Source organism: Oncorhynchus mykiss, chromosome 26, assembly GCF_057628025.1.
Source record: "Oncorhynchus mykiss isolate SJ-2025 chromosome 26, ASM5762802v1, whole genome shotgun sequence".
NCBI classification, from domain to species: Eukaryota; Metazoa; Chordata; class Actinopteri; order Salmoniformes; family Salmonidae; genus Oncorhynchus; species Oncorhynchus mykiss.
The window spans coordinates 35626022-35641797 of NC_143047.1; the positions used below are offsets into that span (position 1 = coordinate 35626022).

At 40.9% G+C, this 15776-nt stretch overlaps 1 pseudogene across 1 annotated transcript; it reads left to right on the forward strand.

Annotated features, from left to right (window-relative positions):
* Positions 1-10573: 10573 nt before the first annotated feature.
* Positions 10574-13598, forward strand: LOC149971462 (major histocompatibility complex class I-related protein 1-like; annotated as a pseudogene). The gene is made up of 2 exons (XR_016492333.1): positions 10574-10703; positions 10802-13598. The product of XR_016492333.1 is annotated as a major histocompatibility complex class I-related protein 1-like (transcript).
* The last annotated feature ends 2178 nt before the right edge of the window (positions 13599-15776 follow it).

Consider the following 15776-nt stretch of genomic DNA (forward strand, 5'->3'; position numbering starts at 1 on the left):
GAGAAGAGCTTCCCTGGCATTGAAATTGTTTTATTATCTTGTCTTGGCTCTGCTTACGGTTGCAAAATTCTGGTAACTTTCCAAAAAATTCCCAGGTTTTGCAGAAATCCTGGTTGGAATATTTCCGGAATCAGGAGAGAATGAGAAGGAATCCTCAAAACACTCTTTCTGGTAAACACGGGAATTCTGGGAAAGTTAGTGAAACCTTGCAACACTAAATCTGTTAAAATGTCTGTTTTCTACCACAAGAATAAGGCACTACTTAGTTAGTTGTTGAAAAGTCTATTATAAAAGTCTAGGGTTGGAAAGTTATAGGAACTAAACATAAGCAATACCTACAACATACTGTATTTGGTTGTACTTTTATATGAACAGCTGCTGTTTTTATCATGTGTATGACAATATAATTCATACATCATTTAATGTCACCCTGCCATTTTAAAACTTTTAAAACAAAAGATGGCTACTGTAATATCCATCCAAAAGCACAAACAACCTAAACTAACTGGTTCAAAGTCCCCATTCCAAAGCACAATACCTAATGGTGGTTAATATTTGTCCAGAAGTCTTTCTGGGAAACCGGTCTTTTACAGAAGTTTAATCAAGAGTGGCACCAAACCTTTCCCTTCCTATTCCTGTTTCATTGATTTCAACCTCTCAAATGAAATGTCAATTTCCACCTAAATAGACATACCTTAAAGTAACTGCTTTTAATGAGCAGTTATATGATAAGGATATTAATAAAGTTGGTATCATTGGAAACAACACACCTGGGAGATTGAGGAAATGGTCAGAACGTAGATAGGAATGGCACAGTTCATATCACACAAGATCAAGCATACACAAAGGAACCGGTTTTGTTTTTAAAGTGATCTTTCACGGACAAACTATAGGTCATTTATTGATTAATAGAACTGGAAACACATCAGATGGCTTCCACAGCAAATCAAAAACTTCTGGGGAAAAATAACATCTGGGACTGACAGATATGACAGCTAGAACTTTACAGGTGTTTAATAAGGGGTGGGGTGGGGTCAAGGGACATCTCCAAGTGTCCACTCAACCTCTCCGTTTAGAACCACCAACCACCGTTTAGAACCACCTGGAGCTGGCCGCCCGGCCAAACAGAGCAATCGGGGAGATGGGCATTGGTCAGGGAGGTGACCAAGAACCCGATGGTCACGCTGACAGAGCTCAAGAGTTCCTCTGTGGAGATGGGAGAACCTTCCAGAAGGATATCCATCTCTGCAGCACTCCACCAATCAGGCCTTTATGGTAGAGTGGCCAGACGGAAGGCACTCCTCAGTAAAAGGCACATGACAGCTTGCTTGGAGTTTGCCAAAAGGCACCTAAAGACTCTCAGACCATGAGAAACAAGATTATCTGGTCTGATGAAACCAAGATTTAACACTTTGACCTGACTGCCAAGCGTCACATCTGGAGGAAACCTGGCACCATCCCTACGGTGAAGCATGGTGGTGGCAGCATCATGCTGTGGGGATGTTTTTCAGCAGCAGGGACTGGGAGACTAGTCAGGATTGATGAACAGAGCAAAGTACAGAGTGATCATTGATGAAAACCTGCTCCAGAGCGCTCAGGACCTCAGACTGGGGTGAAGGTTCACCTTACAACACGACAACGAACCTAAGCACACACAGAGGTGGCTTCGGGAGAAGTCTCTGAATGTCCTTGAGTGGCCCAGCTAGAGCCCGGACTTAAACCTGATCAAACATCTCTGGAGAGAACTGAAAATAGCTGTGCAGCGACGCTCCCCATCCAACCTGCCATAGCTTGAGAAGATCTGCAGAGAAGAATGGGAGAAACACCCCAAATAAAGGTGTGCAAAGCTTGTAGTGTCATACCCAACAAGACTCAAGGCTTTAATCGTTGCCAAATGTGCTTCAACAAAATACTGAGTAAACGAATAGCTATGTAAATGTATTATGTAAAACACTTCCAGAAATAACAATGCAACAGTCAGTTTTAACATAACTGTGTATTTAACAACAGTCTTTTTTCTGGCATTTTAACCACTCCTTTTACCAGCATTGCTTTGTGTAGACTTGAGAAAAATGGACTTGCTTTTTAACTTGACGCACCATGACACTGTTAATGCTTCCAGCCTATCTTTTCTCTCATTCAGTATCAGTACTATGCTTTCTAATCAATTGTTGCACACACTCGTTTACGCGCGTAAAAACAATGGCTTTCCATTTGATTTGGGTTTTAAAATAGAGGGCTACTCCCGCTGGATACCCACTGGAACTGCAGGTCCGGACAGATATCGGTGCATTTTTCATGTTGTGGGCCGGAGCAGGTGTCAGACGATGTTGGGATTAAAATATTTGTGTTGTTGTCCTGCTGATTATTTGGAAACGGTCGTCTTTCTGCTTTGTATGCGTTAGGCTACCTATCTTATTAAAATGACGTCTTTCTGCTTTGTATGCGTTAGCCTACCCATTTTACTAAAATGACGTCTTTCTGCTTTGTATGCGTTAGCCTACCCATTTTACTAAAATGACGTCTTTCTGCTTTGTATGCGTTAGCCTACCCATCTTACTAAAATGACGTCTTTCTGCTTTGTATGCGTTAGCCTACCTATCTTATTAAAATGACATATTTTTCTGCTTTATTCACACACATAATTCACTGCTTCAAATTCAGTAGCCTCTCTCCTCATAGTTAGGCGTGCGTGTTCAATTGCTAGTATGTGTGGTCTCATTGAAATAGAGTAGACTGCCTACATGGGCGGAGAACGTGGCAGTTAACTTAAATATGAAATTCAATGAAATATGATTCAACTGTAGTTTACTACAATATCTGTAAATAAATATTGATAATGGAAAGAAGTGGAGGGTGCTCGACCAATGTCCAATGTGAGTCGAAGTGCAATCAAAATATGTTATCCTCATTGGAAAGGAATAGGCACTACGTGCTCATATGTTAGGCTACTATGGTGAGCGAGCGTTGTGTCTTTTCAAGTATTGACTACCCATGTATTTGTCTCTGGCTGCAAATCGTCTTCCTAAAACGTAGGCTATATGCTTTATGAAAAAATGGAGCAAGTGTCACTGACATCATTCTTGCAGCTCCAAGTTCAGTAGCCATACCTGCGAGATCAGGTGCGTGTGGTCGCAATTAAATAGAGTAGGCTGTTGTGTATGCATGTGTGTAACGCTCGTCGTTGTAAGGATGGTCGGACCAAGATGCAGCGTGGGGTAGGTTAATCATATTTTATTAATGATAACCAGCAACAAAACAAGAAAGAGTAACCAACGAAACGTACAACCTTGTAGGGCTCAAAGGCAACAATACAAAAACAAGATCCCACAAACAACAGGTGGGAAAATGCTGCCTAAATATGATCCCCAATCAGAGACAAGGATAGACAGTTGCCTCTGATTGGAAAACATACCAGGCCAACATAAAAATACAAAAAACTAGAGTAACCACCCTAGTCACACCCTGACCTAACAAAAATAGAGAATAAAAAGTCTCTCTAAGGTCAGGGAGTGACAATGTGCGTAGAAGCACAGGGCAGTTATCTTTCCAAGGAAATGTACTTCCTAAATGTGATTAGGCTATAGTTTTATTTTTTTACATTGCCTTTAAATAATTATTGATCCCCCATATGTCTCCGAATAAAAATTGTCCCACTCCTAAAAGGTAGGCTATAAAAATGATTTAAAGTTGTAGTAGTAGAATACACAAGGTGCAATTTTGAAATTCGGTTGTGCATCATCAGTTCCTCTTGTCATGTGTGTCAATGCATTCCTTATAGAGCTATTTATAACTTGTCAGAAATGTCCAGATCAACTAACGTTTTTTTATTTTGTTTTTTAAGCCCATAGATTTGTGTGCCCGAACAGCCGGAAAAAAGTTAAATGAAATGAAAACGTCACAAAATGTCATCATAATATATGCACAAAGCATGCAGACACCTATTCCATTAAATGTTTTCAAGACGTTAGGGTGCTGCCTAGTGGAAACAGAGTCTGGAGGTCAGTGCTGAGGAGCTAAAGAAGAGACACAACTACACCTGTACTGCCTCTCACCTCAGTCTGGACAACAAGCTGGATGTCAGTTGGGAGTCTGGGGCAGAGAGAGTTCACCTATCCACCCTCTCAGTTCTACTGGTGATGCTGCTGATTCTTATTCTATTGGGCATTTTCATTTGTGTCAAAAGGAGGTGGAGTAACACTGCCTCTCAGTCTAAACTGGTCAACGTTGATGCAACAGTGTCAGAGGAAATGAACTTGTCTTCAGATTCTGAGACCTAATATATTCCTGGGACACTTATGCACTTTTGTCATATCAGCTAAATTCACAATGAAAATATGCCTGCCAGAGCACCTATCAGAGCAGAAACAAAATATGCAAAGGATTCTGTTATTGTTGGTCAGTATTCCTTTCCCCTCAACAACGGACTGTAAAGGATCAGTTTGGGGAGACTGTTGACAATAACAAATATCGGGGCATTAGTACAGATCTGCATTTATATATTTTATAGGCTGGTTTGGCATCCTGAGCATTAACAAAGGTAATCTGTTAGTTATTTTGTGATGTATTCTGTCATTTATAATCATGACTATTCATTAATTGTACAATTCTATCTGTGCTTTATTGGCTGATATCCAGTTTCTTACCCAGAAGGAGAATCATGTGATCATGTGTATGAGGTCTGTTTACTATTGGAATGTCTTTACAGTGTCTCTGTGTTGTATTGTATGTAGTGTTTGTTCATCATTACTGCACAATAATACCTTTATTACAGACAATAAAATGTTGCCTAATTTATTACTGCATTGATTCATGTTAACTATGTCATTAATTCATGTTAATTATGTACCTTAACTTCTCTCAGGAACTTGTTTATCACTGTGGAAGGTAGCAAAATCTGACTCTATTTCACTCCAGTTTAAGACTGGCATGAGTATTACACTAAGGTGAATGTTGTATGCATTATAAAAAATGAACCAGTGTTATGATAAAACACCTTTAATAGAGAATTAATCTGTTTGATCATGTTCAGAGCCATGAAAAGTCCTGTTCTGTTTTACAGTATGTACACGGCTCGTTCTAAACATCCTCAGAGCTTCATTTCCACTTCAAGGCTGGACCACAACATAAAACATAGCTTTTAATTATAAGATACATTTTTAACTCAATAATGAACTGTTATTTTGTATTGAACACTGAATGATATATGATATATGACATATAAAAAGGCTACAAAGACAATGTTACCTGCTTCCTAATAAAACGAGATAGAATCAAACCTAGGTCTCCTGCACACCACAATACTGTGTTTTCCCTCTGAGCTGAATCTGAGAACCACTGGCGACATTCCTAAACCTGCTGTCTTGCTGCTATTTTACAGTGCCTTGCGAAAGTATTCGGCCCCCTTGAACTTTGCGACCTTTTGCCACATTTCAGGCTTCAAACATAAAGATATAAAACTGTATTTTTTTGTGAAGAATCAACAACAAGCGGGACACAATCATGAAGTGGAACGACATTTATTGGATATTTCAAACTTTTCTAACAAATCAAAAACTGAAAAATTGGGCGTGCAAAATTATTCAGCCCCTTTACTTTCAGTGCAGCAAACTCTCTCCAGAAGTTCAGTGAGGATCTCTGAATGATCCAATGTTGACCTAAATGACTAATGATGATAAATACAATCCACCTGTGTGTAATCAAGTCTCCGTATAAATGCACCTGCACTGTGATAGTCTCAGAGGTCCGTTAAAAGCGCAGAGAGCATCATGAAGAACAAGGAACACACCAGGCAGGTCCGAGATACTGTTGTGAAGATGTTTAAAGCCGGATTTGGATACAAAAAGATTTCCCAAGCTTTAAACATCCCAAGGAGCACTGTGCAGCGATAATATTGAAATGGAAGGAGTATCAGACCACTGCAAATCTACCAAGACCTGGCCGTCCCTCTAAACTTTCAGCTCATACAAGGAGAAGACTGATCAGAGATGCAGCCAAGAGGCCCATGATCACTCTGGATGAACTGCAGAGATCTACAGCTGAGGTGGGAGACTCTGTCCATAGGACAACAATCAGTCGTATATTGCACAAATCTGGCCTTTATGGAAGAGTGGCAAGAAGAAAGCCATTTCTTAAAGATATCCATAAAAAGTGTTGTTTAAAGTTTGCCACAAGCCACCTGGGAGACACACCAAACATGTGGAAGAAGGTGCTCTGGTCAGATGAAACCAAAATTGAACTTTTTGGCAACAATGCAAAAGGTTATGTTTGGCGTAAAAGCAACACAGCTGAACACACCATCCCCACTGTCAAACATGGTGGTGGCAGCATCATGGTTTGGGCCTGCTTTTCTTCAGCAGGGACAGGGAAGATGGTTAAAATTGATGGGAAGATGGATGGAGCCAAATACAGGACCATTCTGGAAGAAAACCTGATGGAGTCTGCACAAGACCTGAGACTGGGACGGAGATTTGTCTTCCAACAAGACAATGATCCAAAACATAAAGCAAAATCTACAATGGAATGGTTCAAAAATAAACATATCCAGGTGTTAGAATGGCCAAGTCAAAGTCCAGACCTGAATCCAATTGAGAATCTATGGAAAGAACTGAAAACTGCTGTTCACAAATGCTCTCCATCCAACCTCACTGAGCTCGAGCTGTTTTGCAAGGAGGAATGGGAAAAAATGTCAGTCTCTCGATGTGCAAAACTGATAGAGACATACCCCAAGCGACTTACAGCTGTAATCGCAGCAAAAGGTGGCGCTACAAAGTATTAACTTAAGGGGGCTGAATAATTTTGCACGCCCAATTTTTCAGTTTTTGATTTGTTAAAAAAGTTTGAAATATCCAATAAATGTCGTTCCACTTCATGATTGTGTCCCACTTGTTGTTGATTCTTCACAAAAAAATACAGTTTTATATCTTTGTTTGAAGCCTGAAATGTGGCAAAAGGTCGCAAAGTTCAAGGGGGCCGAATACTTTCGCAAGGCACTGTACATATAAAACAAACGTCAAGATCTCAACTACATTTCATTACCTACATAAAGGGCATGTGCACAAAGGCTGTGCTCCAAATGGCACCCTTTTCCTTCATAGTGCACTATAGTCTCTGGTTAAATGTAGTGCATTATGGGCCCTGGTTAAAAGTAGTGCACTATGTAGGAAATAGGGTGCCATTTGGGACATTACCATGTTTATTGGCTTTAGTCAATTCATTTCCCCAGGTTGGCATGCTCCAGTGTTTTACCAATAAAAACCCTAAAGGTAGAAAAAAGGCAGAATTGTATTTGTCTTGGAGTCTGATTCCTAATACAGAGTAAATGTCATTTGTCAATCTGAAATGAGTCAGAGTTAGTGCTTCTACCCTTTTCCAAATTAAGTAATGTTCATTGTGAAACTTGCCTGGTTGTCGTTCATCCTTCCTGAAATTACACTGGGACACAAAATAACAAAACATTTCCATATGTAACAAACACACAGGCATTGACGGACAGATGTGGAGATCAGGGGCCCCCAGATAGCATGTGATAGCAAAAAGTGTAGAACTGCAGGAAATGTGCTTTAAAACAGTGTGTAGAATAGAATAGAATTATAAAACTGCTAATGTTTCTCTCTGCACCATGGCAAAATGTGTTGAAATGTAGGTAGTTAGCTAACTGATTCGGCTCCACCTGTGACCTCAGTCTGGACGCTCAAATCAAATGTGTACATGACCTGCCATTACCGTTACAACCACGGCCAGAATGTTAAGGAACAGTGACAGGAAATGAGCATTGCATCTGTGTGCTACTATAGAGGCTACATCATTAATGCACAAATCTGGTATGGGTCTCATGTAAAACTGAGTGTGAACAGTCAGAAAAAAAGATTGGATGTGGAGAGAAAACAGAACTGGGTTCTTCAGGTGGTTGTGTAAACATAGCCATGGAGAATTCAATAAATCAGAGTTTTGTTAAATATAAAGGCTTGCTAAAGTGCTAACATTCAGCATTTTGACATGTCTCTCCGTCAACCATGTGTCACTTCTAGGAAGATTTAAACCCCTTTAACCCCCAAATGTCTCCCAATTTTTACCATCATTGTAATGCCCTAGATATTTTGTTGCTTTGACAAACTCAAATATATACTATATAACATCTAATGTGATGGACCATATGACTGGACAGATACTATATAACATCTAATGTGATGGACCATATGACTGGACAGATACTATATAACATCTAATGTGATGGACCATATGACTGGACAGATACTATATAACATCTAATGTGATGGACCATATGACTCGACAGATATTATATAACATCTAATGTGATGGACCATATGACTGGACAGATACTATATAACATCTAATGTGATGGACCATATGACTGGACAGATACTATATAACATCTAATGTGATGGACCATATGACTGGACAGATACTATATAACATCTAATGTGATGGACCATATGACTGGACAAAAACTATAGATCTATGCAAAAACATCTATATACTGTATTTCATTATAATCAGGCAGTGTGGATTAGTTTGACACATCATCAGCAATGTGCAAAATAAAAAGGCCACTATTTATGAATCGCTCTGTTTATTAAACTTGAGTTAAATCATCCCCTTTTCATAACGCACATTGTTCAAGAAAAGTGTCAAATTAAATTATACTGCCAGATTATAATGCATTTTACAGTACTTTTGCACATATTTTACCTACAGTATTTTACACCATAAAGATGTCACTCAGTAAGTCAATAGGATGAAAACAAAACACAAAGTCACAGGAGGGTTTAAACATTTATAGTTTTTTAGATGTCAGGTCCCAAACCACATAGTTACAACATTATGGAATATAACACTGCTTCTGGCAACAATACTTTGGAATGATAAACAAGGCTTCTGCTGAAATCAGAGAAGACTTTCCCTGGCGTTGAAATAGTTTTTATTATCTTGTCTTGGCTCTGCTTAGGGTTGAAACATCCTGATAACTTTCCCAAAGTTCCCAGGTTTTCCAGTAATCCAGGTTGGAAGTTTTCCAGAATCAGGAGGGAATACCTGGGAATACCTGGGAATTCAGTGATAGTTAGTGGAATTTTGCAGCCCTAACTCTGCTAGACTGTCTGTTTTCTACCACTCCACATCCTGATAAAATTACAATAAGACACTACTTAGTTAGTTGTTGAAAAGTCTATTATAAAAGTCTAGGGTTGGAAAGTTATAGGAACTAAACATAAGCAATACCTACAACATACTGTATTTGGTTGTACTTTTATATGAACAGCTGCTGTTTTTATCATGTGTATGACAATATAATTCATACATCATTTAATGTCACCCTGCCATTTTAAAATATACTGTAATATCCATCCAAAAGCACAAACAACCTAAACTAACTGGTTCAAAGTCCCCATTCCAAAGCACAATACCTAATGTTGGTTAATATTTGGCCAGCTGTATTGGACACTGATCTTTTCCACAAGTCTATTCAAGTCAAGAGTGGCCCCCAAACCTTTCCCTTCCTTTTTCTGTTTTGTTGATTTAAAGGCAACGGTCAGTCATTTTCTTGGCAAAGTGCTCCACATCTTACTTAGCCTCTTATAGAAGTTTGTTTGGATTGTAAATTGTGTTCAGAAGGTGGCATTAAAAATTCACATTCCTGCACACACACCCTGAGAGGACAGGCAGTAGGAAAACAGAGAGAGGGGCAGACTTAGCAGGCTACTGCATACACACTCTGAGAGGAGACGGGGAGGGAGGAGTGGGTGTGTGTGTGTATGAGGAGAGCTGGACAGGCAGTATGAAAACAGAGAGAGGGGCAGACTTAGCAGGCTACTGCATACACACTCTGAGAGGAGATGGGGAGGGAGGAGTGGGTGTGTGTGTGTATGAGGAGAGCTGGACAGGCAGTAGGAAAACAGAGAGAGGGGCAGACTTAGCAGGCTAATGCATACACACTCTGAGAGGAGACGGGGAGGGAGGAGTGGGTGTGTGTGTGTGTGAGGAGAGCTGGACAGGCAGTAGGAAAACAGAGAGAGGGGCAGACTTAGCAGGCTAATGCATACACACTCTGAGAGGAGACGGGGAGGGAGGAGTGGGTGTGTGTGTGTATGAGGAGAGCTGGACAGGCAGTATGAAAACAGAGAGAGGGGCAGACTTAGCAGGCTAATGCATACACACTCTGAGAGGAGACGGGGAGGGAGGAGTGGTTGGACAGGCAGTATGAAAACAGAGAGAGGGGCAGACTTAGCAGGCTAATGCACGCACGCGCAAGTGAACACAAGCCACACACATGCTGCACACTCCAGCACCAATATGTATCACAGACAGACAGACAGAAAATGAACATGATCAACACACAAGCACACATTCAGGTCTAAGGATTTCACTGAACGTTATTTGTAATTAATTTACGGTGTCATCTGATTGGTGTTTGGCTGTGTGTGCAACATGCAACATGACTCACCCTCTCTTCCTCATTCCACCCTCAGTTTTCATTATCTTAAATTTCCACCTCCATTTGTTCGACTCGTTCAACAACATTTAAGTACTTTGCCTTGTTTTGACAAGTGAAAAGAAAAGTCTATCAGACACTTCAGAGCTAGAAACCTGCTACGTGAGGCTACTGGAAAAGTAGTGAACATTTTAAAATCATGGGCAAACTGTCCTTTCATTTGTTCATTAGTTTTACACTATTGTCAACACAGGTAAAATATACTTAACTTTCTCTCAAACTAATTTGATGATTTTTTTATGTTATAAAATGTCAAATGTCCATAATTGTGTAATATCACTCCTCTCCCAGGTTCAGGATCACATTCTCTGTGGGCACTTGCAACATACACAGCAATTGGAGAGACACCTTTCCCTGAGTTACGGTTGTGGGGATGTTGGATGATGTTCAGGTGGCTTGCTATGACTCCAACAATAAACAGTCTGTCTACAGGGGACAACATGTCAACAACAAAACTGAGGATGATGAAGCTCAGGACGGAGCTCATGTATTTGGAGTAATATACCAGAGGTAATTTGAATTTAAGATAGTTTGAACTAAAGCACCACTTTAATCTCACGGAAGGTGTTGAAGTTCAGCAAAGATTGACTGACTGTGAGATGATGGACAATGGAGAACCAGCCTTGTCCGTGTTGAAGGATGTTTTCAATGGCATTTTTCAAGATGTATTACAACATGACACATTATACATATGATGCTGGGAAACTACTACTAGGAAGGGATGGGATGATGCAAGTATACAAAATAACACTTTTGGAAACGTTTCCTGAAGAGAGAGAAGAACGTTGTGATGAGTAAAGTTCCTCCCAGACTCAGGTTGATAAAGAAAGAGGCTTCTGGAGGGTTTCAGGTGAGCTGTCTGGCGTTTGGATTCTACCCCCGCCACATCAACATGACCCTGCTGAGAGACGGCCAGCCAGTGGCAGAACAGGAATAGTGCCCTCAGAGCTCATCACTAAGCTAAGGACCCTGGGACTAAACACCTCCCTCTGCAACTGGATCCTGGACTTGTGGTGGTAAGGGTAGGTAACAAACCATCTGCCACGCTGATCCTCAACACAGGGGCCCCTCAGGGATGCGTGCTCAGTCCCCTCCTGTACTCCTTGCTCACTCATGACTGCATGGCCAGGCACGACTCCAACACCATCATTAAGTTTACCGATGACACAACAGTGGTAGGCCTGATCACCGACAACGATGAGAACGCCTATAGGGAGGAGGTCAGAGACCTGTCCGAGTGGTGCCAGGATAACAACCTCTCCCTCAATGTGATCAAGATGATTGTTGACTACATGAAAAGTAGGACCGAGCACACCCCCATTCTCATCGACGGGGCTGTAGTGGAGCAGGTTCAGAGCTTCAAGTTCCTTGGTGTCCACATCACCAACACAATATAATGGTCCAAACACTCGGCCATCGACCGCAAGACACTGCAGAGGATGGTGCGTACGGCCCAGTACATCACTGGTGCCAAGCTTCCTGCCATCCAGGACCTCTATACCAGGCAGTGTCAGAAGAAGGCCCTAAAAATTGTCAAAGACTCCAGCCACCCTAGTCATAGACTGTTCTCTCTGCTACCACACGGCAAGCGGTACCGGAGCGCCAAGTCTAGGTCCAAAAGGCTTCTTAAGAGCTTCTACCCCCAAGCCATAAGACCCCTGAACAGCTACTCAAATGGCTACCGAGATTAGCACCCCCCCCCCCCCCCCCCCCCGTTTTACACTGCTGCTACTCTCTGTTCATTATCTATGCATGGACATATTGACTCTGCCTACATGTACATGCATATTACCTAAATTACCTCAACTAACCAGAGCCCCCGCACATTGACTCTGTACCGGTACCCCCTGTAATACCGTTATTTTACTGTTGCTCTTTAATTATTAGTTTTTTAAATTTTTTACTTGACACAAATTTTTCTTAAAACTACATTGTTGGTTATTGGCTTGTAAGTAAGCATTTCAATTGGTTTTGAAACTCCACCTCTGTTTGAATGTGCCTATTTCAATTGTTGGGAGGTGCAAACGGCTTGGATACAAGAACACATGTTATTTTAGCCTCTTCCACAGGCTTTCATACCGAAGGTGAGGTGAACATAAAATATAACATCACCTTTCAGGCCACTGACTACAATCGAGCAGATTCATTCCCCACTAAAGGCTTCCTATCATTAAACTGTTTAATTTTTTATAATACATATAACATTCACCTTAGTTACTTATGACAGTCTTAAACTGGAGAGAAATAGAGTTCAGGATTTCTCTCCCTTCCACAAGGATAAACAAGTTCCTGAGAGAAGTTAAGGTATATAATTAACATTAATTAATGACATAGTTATTATGAATCGATGAATTAATCGATTAGGCTACATTTTATTGTCTGTAACATAGCTTTTATTTTGCAGGCAGGATGAACATACATTAGATACAATACAAAACAGAGACACAGTGCTATGATTTTTTTTCGCACACGCTACAGAAAGCTATATCAGTCCGCTAATGCAGAGTTTCCCAAACTCTGTCCTGGGCCCCTGTGCTAATATAGGACTAGTAAAGGCCCAATACACTAATTTTGTGAAAACATGTCTAAATTAAAAAATATTTGTTTATATTATTTTTCAGGGGGTGGTGCAGCACCCTCAGCACCCCTACTTCCTGGGGCTATGGAGACACTGTAAAGCCATTCCAATAATAAACAGACCTCATACACATGATCACATGATTCTCCTTCTGGTTAAGATACTGGATATCAGCTGATACAGCACAGATGTAGAGAACATTCTGAAATTAATGAATAGTTATGATTTGAAATTACAGACTGCAAAACATATATAACTCTAGATTACATTTGCTGTTGCTGCAGTGTTCTTTTTCTGCTGTAGCAAACAGGTTCAAATTAAGATCCTACATCTGTAATACTGCAATAATAATAATAGTGTGGGCAGTCATCTTTTCATTGTGAACTGAGCTGAATCGACAAAGGTGCATCAGCGTCCCAACATTTGATTAGGTCTCAGAATCTGAAGACAGGTTCATTTTTTCTGACACTTTTGCATCAACGTTGGCAAGTTGTGACAATGTCTACGAGAAGGTGCATCTCCTCCTTTTGACACAAATGAAAATGCCCAATAGAATAACAATCAGCAGCATCACCAGTAGAACTGAGAGGGTGGATAGGTGAACTCTCTCTGCCCCAGACTCCCAACTGACATCTAGCTTGTTGTCCAGACTGAGGTGAGAGGCAGTACAGGTGTAGTTGTGTCTCTTCTTTAGCTCCTCAGTACTGACCTCCAGACTCTTCCTCAGCTGGTAGGTCCCATCTCTACTAGGCAGAACCTCCCCGCCTGTCAGCTCCTATTGATGGTGTTGAACGCTGAGCTGTAGTCAATGAATAGCATTCTCACATAGGTGTTCCTATTGTCCAGGTGGGAAAGGGCATTGTTGAGTGCAGTAGAAATTGCATCATCTGTTGGGGCGGTATGCAAATTGGAGTGGGTCTAGGGTTTCTGGAATAATGGCGTTGATGTGAGCCATGACCAGCACTTCATGGCTACAGAAATAGCTCATGATTTAATGTTTTAACATTTCTCTTGACCACAGGGATTCTTTTGGAACCTTGGTGGTCATGGTTATGGTCACAATATTATGGTCTGTCCAGCCCACTGGCATTGATCTGGCTTTCAAACATTGCAATGGTATATTACAGAAGATCAGATCAGTGTATATGTACGAACGGTGACCCAACTTAGTTGATGATCTAGTAGTTTCATTCACCATTTGTTTCAAACCACAGTTCTCTGCATATCTTATTCATTTAGTTCTATTTCAATTATTGTGATCCTTCCAATTTATAATATAATCACCCATCTCTGTTGATGATATTAATTAACACAAATTGTTTTTTTGTTTTTTTACACCTTTTTCTCCCCAATTTAATGGTACCCAATTCTTTTTAGTAGCTACTATCTTGTCTCATCGCTACAACTCCCGTACGGGCTCGGGAGAGACGAAGGTTGAAAGTCATGCGTCCTCCGATACACAACCCAACCAAGCCGCACTGCTTCTTAACACAGCGCGCATCCAACCCGGAAGCCAGCCACACCAATGTGTTGGAGGAAACACCGTGCACCTGGCAACCTTGGTTAGCGCGTACTGCGCCCGGCCCGCCACAGGAGTTGCTGGTGCACGAGGAGACAAGGATATCCCTACCGGCCAAGCCCTCCCTAACCCAGACGATGCTAGGGAAATTGTGCGTCGACCTCCCGGTCGCGGCCGGTTACGACAGAGCCTGGGCGCAAACCCAGAGTCTCTGATGGCACAGCTGGCGCTGCAGTACAGCGCCCTTAACCACTGCGCCACCCGGGAGACCCTAATTAACACTAATTTTGTTCCGAATGTGCAAATTGTCCAAACAGATCTGCAAGGTAGATGGATGATTTTAAATATGTAATTGGACCATAAACAGATATGGCTCATTAACCTTTAGGGACCAAATAATGATGATCCACACTTCTTTGAAAATATACAGTGGGGAGATTTGATTATCTGGATTTTTGTTTTAGATTCCGTCTCTCACAGTTGAAGTGTACCTATGATAAAAAATTACAGACCTCTACATTTTGTAAGTAGGAAAACCTGCAAAATCGGCAGTGTATCAAATACTTGTTCTCCCCACTGTATACAATAAATGATTAACCCTGCAAGCAATACAAGACTTTATGAATATGGTGGGAGATTATAATACTGTTTTAAATACCTCAATTGACCGTAAAGGAAATCACACTACAAACTATAACCCTCAGGCTCTTAAGGAAATTTTGAATGTCATGGATATATTAGAACTAGTGTATATTTGGAGGCTTAAATATCCTGACCAAGTGAGATATACATAGAGGAGGTTTAATACCCTGACCTAGTGAGATATACATGGCAGAGGCTGAATCAAGCTAGTCATCTTGACATCTTTCTTATGTCATTCTCGTTGGCACCAAAAGTGAAAAAGGTTTTGATAGAATGCGGTCCGACCATCAGATATATACATTACTCTTACTGAATTTCCACGTGGGCGGGGATATTGGAAATTTAATCAAAGCCTATTGGATGATAACTTTTTTTGTAACTAGGACAGAGAAATGTATAACTGAATTGTTCTGCCGTAACATAGGTACAGCAAATCCGCTTATTATATGTGACACTTTTAAATGTGCCTTTAGAGGTCATGCAATTCAGTACTCATCTCTAAAACAAAAAGACATTTAGGTCAAAGG